Raw genomic sequence first — 7,308 nt, 5'->3', positions numbered from 1 at the left:
AGAACACACTGAAATACACATGTAGCTATCAACCATATTGACACTGGGTCAACTACCTTTGCTTGCAATGGGACAAGTATTTGCTTTTTTGTGTCATCATAACACAGTTTAGCAGAACATGAAAGTCATCTTTATGTCATTATAGTAAATAACTAAATGAACATCAATAGTGTTTTGTTTTTACTAAACACAGCGGAAATTTAATTATAAAAAGACAAATATAATACGCCTTGGTAAAAGAGGCAACCTGAACGACTTCAAACTTGGAGACACTGTAGAACACTCTATAAGGATGAGATACTACTACAACTACTACTACTACTACCACCACTATTACTACTACAACCACCACTACTACGACAACTAACAGTACTATCTTCTCTGTGTCTGTCTCTCTGTCTCTGTCTCTCTCTCTCTCTCTGTCTGTTTCTCTCTCTCTCTCTCTCTCTCTCTCTCTCTCCAGCAGTGCCCGAGGAGTGGCTGTGGGTCGGATGTGTCCTGAAATGCAGAAGTGCCATTCATACGTTACAGCCCACCTTAACTTTACAGGGGAAATTCAATTGCGAGGTATGAAAGCTGTAACATAACTTACATACCTGTCTTCATTTATTTAAGAAAAAGACAAAATGAAAAACAAAAGCTTAATGAATACATCAGAAAAAAGTATTTGATGTACATATATTGATATGTTTTGGAATAGGCAAATACGCTGATAAAACAAAACCCATCTCTCTTGATCGAAGCTCCTCGAAGAATCAGACAGTTACCTCTTCTCATATTTTGTTTAGTAGAATCAGTCTCTCTCGTTCATGGTGTGAGGCCACCTCGATATGACCGTGAAAGGCACCTGTTAGATTATGCACCAGATGCCATGAGATAAGATCGACTTGCTAAATTATGCAAGAGGATGGCCAGAATGCGAGGTCCTGGTTATATTACGCATGAGTGGAATCAGATTCGTTAGGTTATGCATGAGAGGGGTCAGAATGAAAGATACCTGCTAAATTATCATGAGAGGGATTTCTATGAGACAAATCATGCATCAAATTTCTTCCTATAAGTGTGATTTGTTTGGTAAGGCATGAGCGGAATCATAAATGCAGATAACACAGTCTGTAAAAATTACATTCACAAGGAGGAAAGAAAGAACTGTAGCTCTGAGTTACGATATATTGGATGGGTCTAGACTGACAAAGATAATTTGCAGGTTGTAAAGACCGCACAGGTGGCGTAAGTGGTTAGAGCGTCAGCCTCGAATGCGGGAGTTCGCAAGTTCGAATCCCGGCTGAGTCATACCTAAGACTCTTAAAAATTATGCTAGCATATGCCTCACCTGGAGCTCAGCATTTAGAGGTTAGTGTAAGGCTGGTTGCCCTGGTGTCAGGACAGTGTGAGTTGGTGGTACATGATGCTACATGTCTGTGGCATAATGCTACAGTGCTAGACATCACTATAAAATGCCACACTGCATACATCGTAGCTATATGACTGAAAATTTGTTAAAGGTACGTTAAAAATTCAAATCACACACACACACACACACAGAGTTTGCAAACAATAAATATTATTGTAACATAATGTATTACTACCCTCATTCAGTTTCTATGAAAGAGGAAAAATCCATAAAATTGCCAGTATCGACACAGATTAACAATGTGTGGTAACTCATCGTGATCTAAGGCGATTGTTATTTGCACCATGTGACACGCAGTATACCTGTGTATATTCGAAAATAAAGCCATCAGTTCTGCTTATTTACATTATTTTACCTGCGTGAACCTATGGAGCTTGCCCAGCATTATTATTAGTCACTTTGATACCATTACTTATATAACATCATTGCTGACAAACTGCAGAGTTTTTTTAACAGAGGTTTGCTCCGAGGCGGAACTGGAATTTTTGTATGTATGTATGTATGTATGCAGGGCCGGCGCTACCATATAGGCAAACTAGGCAGCCGCCTAGGGCGCTGATTTCAGGGGGCGCATTTCTCCAAATCAACAACAGTTTTCAAAAATAAACAAATAAATTTCAGTTTTATTGAGGGTCGTTTTTTATCCTGGCTTTTTTCATACAGGGACAAATAATCGGGTAGATTCAGTCTGACCGAAACACCAGGCTGACCGGAACAATCAAAATGAGTGAGTGAAAATCGCGCATATACGAAACTTTCAGGACGTAATTAAGTTCGCGTGTTTTTATAGGCCACGAGTTTTTCCGTGGAATCACGCGTATACGAAACCTTCAGTTTGCCGCTGAAACCAAATGGAGGGGGTAACTCCTTATTTTAATGGTATAAACAAGGAAAGAAATGGCCTGTGTGGGGTATTTAAATGTCCTTCTTTACGTTTGTTTATTCTTATCTTAATTTTGCAAATAAAATAGTATCAAGTAGTGCTTTTTGGGGGGTCTCCGGACATTTGAGCACAGAGGGGTATTTTTTGTTTAAATTACCCTTGGTCTGTGCTCAAATGTTGAAAAAATTGTTAAAAAAATTAACTGTTTATAATTTTTGAAATTTATATTTTTTGGGGGGGGGAGGGGGGCGCCAGAATCAAACCTTGCTTAGGGCGCCAGATAGTCTGGCGCCGGCCCTGTATGTATGTATATATGTATGTATACATACATACATACATACATACATACATACGCTTTAATTAGGGATTTTAGAAGAGGATATAGACCATATGACTACTACTACTAACGATGATGAAGACAACCTCTATGATACATACATTTATAATGATGCAAAGGGAAAGAAAAGAAGAGAATGAAGATAATAATAATAATAATAATAATTAGGCGTGACCTGTATTATATCATGTTGTTCGAGTGCATGTCAAAAGATTGTAGCATAATTGGTCTAACTGGTGCTGCCCTTAAGGTCTGCATTTTTTTTTTTTTTTAAATAAACATACTTTTAAGAAACAATTATTTAAATACGTTTTAGAAGCGGGGTATTTCCTAGTATTGAGGAACCCAGGCCGGTTCCTCTTTCTTAGGGTTGTTCATCAGACCAGAGACTCTTGTCCAAGACGAATTCCCTTCCTTGATTTTTTATGATCTTTGCCGGAGATCTCCTATGTCCTGTGTTTGCCAGATGTGTATTTGTTATATTATTTGTATGCTATATGTGTTCTTGTAAGGACAGCAATATGTCAAATTGTTCCTCAGGTTGTGTATTCGTGGTTTTAAAAAAATCTCATTTGATTTTTTTTTATCGTTTTGGGTTTCAATTTTCCTAAGTTTTTATCTGGTGTGAGGAACACTTGTAATTACTACAAAAGGAGGAAATATGGTATTTTGCCCACACGTGTGTTCATCGGCGTGTTCTTCAGTACATTACCCTCTCAATATTTAATTCTCTCTTCAATTAGTCCAATAAATCAGCCCACAAACTTGCATTGGTATCTAGTGTGCTTTGGGCGTGACGTCGCCTATTCGAACATCTCTTCTAATTTGATCACGCTTGAGTGTTTATATATATATATATATATATATATATATATATATATATATATATATATATATATATATATATATATATATATATATATATATATTGACAACCGGTTTTTAGTTTAACCTCAATATTTTGGGCCCACTCAACCATGCTAAACAAGGTACTTAAACCACTGCATAGAGGACAAACTTTCCATTCTGTTCATTCATTAAACCCTCATTTTCCTGGATTCATCAGCACTTGTAAAAGCTGAGTTTTTGTACATACACAAAAATAACCCAACCATATCGAAATTACAAATAAGTGAACTAACTTGCACACTTACAATTCAATGATGCCCTATGCATGCAGTCATTTATCAAGCCATGCTAATGTGTGACTATTTTTCAATCTCGTTAAGGTAACTTAGCAAGTCGTATAACCTTGATGCAACATCTTTTGCCAATGTATGTCAAGCGCCATTAGAGAGTTCATGTAAAATGACACAACGGTCAAAGAAATATTTAAGTAGTATCCAGTCTCATATCGGTATATTGATTGCAAGAAAAAGAATTCATGATGAAAAGAAAAGCAAATAAATAGACAGTTGTTGTTGACTAAAGATTATATATATATATATATATATATATATATATATATATATATATATATATATATATATATATATATATATATATATATATATATATATACGATGTAGAACTTTTAGGAGACATTTTATCTCTGTTTTGTTTTGTTCAAATCTATTTTTAATACATTAGTAACATTATTGTTACCTGCAAGATATATAAAGATATAACTAAGTAGGCTTTGGCGATAATATTAACGATAATATTTTCATAATGTCCTTCAAATGTCGGAATCAGTTTTATATAATTGAGTGTAACAAATCGGCCACCAAAGCAGTAAAATCTAATTAATTTCCATGATTAAAAAGCATAACAAGTATTCTCTTGTAATATTAAGCCATACAACCTTGAGACAGTTCCATCATCGATCCATATTTGCAGAACTTCAGCTAAAAGCGACACGACCGTCAAGATAATTCCTAAGTAATTTCGTATATAATCTGATACTGGTATATTAATTGCAAGAAAGAATTAATGATGAAAAAATAAATAAATAAAGAAGCAAATAAATAGGCAAACTGTCATCTGGTTGCCAGCGTGCATAATTTACATACACAAGGGAGACATAAAGACATGTTGAATACAGTAATAAAGGGGCATATAAAGAAGTCACCACAATGGCTAATAATTCATAAGTAAACAAAAGGCGAAAATCATTTATGGGACATTTTAAATGCACTTTTGTTCAAAGAGATATTTAATCCATTAGTAGCGTTATAATTCATTCCATAGTACATGAAGATGAACATTGTAACCAAAATGAACATAGTTTATGATGTAACCAATATATAGGAGCCAGTTCTATGTACTATTCATACACGTTTGTCTTTGTATCTGTGTGTCTGTGTGCGTGTGTGTGTGTGTGTCACAAAGAGAGAGAGAGAGAGAGAGAGAGGTCATTATCCGAATTTGCTTTTCTGGTGAACGCCGTTATTCCGCACAAATGGTTAGTACTTGATACTGTCTAAACGATCTCAATATTTTCGATTCAGAGTTGAGAATGATTTTAAAAACACCTTTAAACTGCATTTGCACGTGATATAAATGTTTCACTTCTTTCCAGTGAAACAATAATTCCTGCCATCAAATCAAAAGGGAACAAGATATTACTTATTGTTTATTCCAATATTTTATTAACCGATGAATAAGAATTTATATTTTGACAAAGTTCTTTTACCATCGACCATGGGACACTGTGCGTTGCAATATGATATATTAAACAAAATACGTCGGCCTCTTAACTGGTGACCGAAAAGAGCTATCTGACACTGTCAGTAATAGCTGGAAATATAATGGAAATGCAAACCAAGGACCCGAGCAGCTGCTACTCAAATCGAACTGAAACCCCCAAGTTTGTCTTCTATATTTCACACGGGCACGTAAAGAGTTTTGTATGAAATTGCAAATAAGACAACAAAGGATAAGAAATACGTGATTTAAAATTGGTTTTGCATTCAGCCTGAAGAAACGATTCCGAAATAGGGAAAGTTCCGTACCATCGTCAAATTATAACTGTTATACCGGTATAATGCACGAGAGAGAGAGAGAGAGAGAGAGAGAGGTGTACTGCTTTCTTACTTTATAAGCCATGTCATTAATAAAAACAAGAAAATGAATATTATTCTTGTCTTAAGACGTAAACATCTGACGCTTTATCCCCGTTTCTTTCTGGCATGAACCTCATCTCTATTATGCATGAACATGGACGTCTAATTGGCACGAACATGGACCTCTAATTGGCATGAACATCGACCTCTAATTGGCGTGAACATCGACCTCTAATTGGTATGAAAATCGACCGCTGAATTGTATGAACTTTGACATCTAATAGGTATGGATTTGCGGAAGATCTGTAAAGAATGATATACCAACTAATGCTTACATCAGTTATTAAAAAGAAACAAAGCTTGCAAAACATTTTTGAAATGAATACTGCATACATGTCATTGTATACTGACATTACAGAGAAACACAAAAATTGTGTAATGGTACAGCCTATGTACAACATTTTATTCATACCACATGCCAAAACACACTGACTTTTCCAGTGGTCTTAAGGTTGCCAACAATAAGCTGGAAATTGACGGAGGGAGATAAATAGTCAAGTCCCCCCCCCCCAATTGTCTCCACTAATGTAAACTTTGCCGCTAGACAACTTTTAATTTGCTTCTCTTTTACAAAAATCTGTTTCCAGTCATGTTAAGTAAATAAAATAAAAAGAAATTTGAGATTCAAACTTGAAAATTGGTTTTAATAAAGAAAGTACAAGCATTTAATTTTGAAAAGTGAAAGTGCGACCGTTGATATTGATCGATCCCGGGCGCGTGCGTCGAACCAAATGAGGAATTAGACCCAGCAAAATGACAACACGTGGGAGGGGGTAATTGAAATATTAAAAGACGTTTACATTTGATTTAAGTGATCATTATGCATGGCTTAGCATCGTCATTAAAATTCGTTGTTTGTCATGAAATCTCTCTCTCTCTCTTTCTCTTTAATTGTCAGTTTGAATACGATAGACTACAAGAGAGAGAGAGAGAGAGAGAGAGAGGCAGGCAGGCTTTGGGTACATAAACATAAGAACCTTGCTGGTGACGAAACAAAACTAACGACCAGAAACAAAATATCAGATGTATACGATTATCTATGTGCTTTATAACCAATTGATTTTCAGTAAGGATCATGTCCCGACTGGTTTTAAGAACCTTTTGTCATTTTTATCGTATATTACTGCGGAAGCTAACAGGTTGGTCCTTGTTCCATGCTACTTGGTGTAAACTTTATTCATCTAACAACATAGTTCCACATATTGCCATCTCGCTCTCTATGTTTGTGTGAATGTGTGCGTGTGTGTGTGTGTGTGTGTGTGTGTGTGTGTGTGAGAGAGAGAGAGAGAGAGAGAGAATTGTATAATGTGATTTGTTCGTTTAGAACAATTTCGATTAAACAGAAAATATGGATACCTGGATCCATCGGGAGACATAGCATTCGTCCTGATTCATAGAACGTTAGACAAAAAGTAGCACTGTGACCGTAAATATCTGGCCTAAATGACTCATGAAATCCAATATTCGACTGGAATTGTATAAATAATTATGTAAATATTAACAGTGTATAGAAAATGTTTTAGCATATGATTCGCGACGCAGTACGGGCTATTTGTTTTATGTTGACACGTGCTGCTTACTGACATCATATATTTCTGCAGTTGATTGC

This window comes from Sinohyriopsis cumingii, chromosome 9 (assembly GCF_028554795.1).
Source record: "Sinohyriopsis cumingii isolate HCF-2022 chromosome 9, ASM2855479v2, whole genome shotgun sequence".
Taxonomy (NCBI): Eukaryota; Metazoa; Mollusca; class Bivalvia; order Unionida; family Unionidae; genus Sinohyriopsis; species Sinohyriopsis cumingii.
This window is presented reverse-complemented; position numbering follows the sequence as displayed.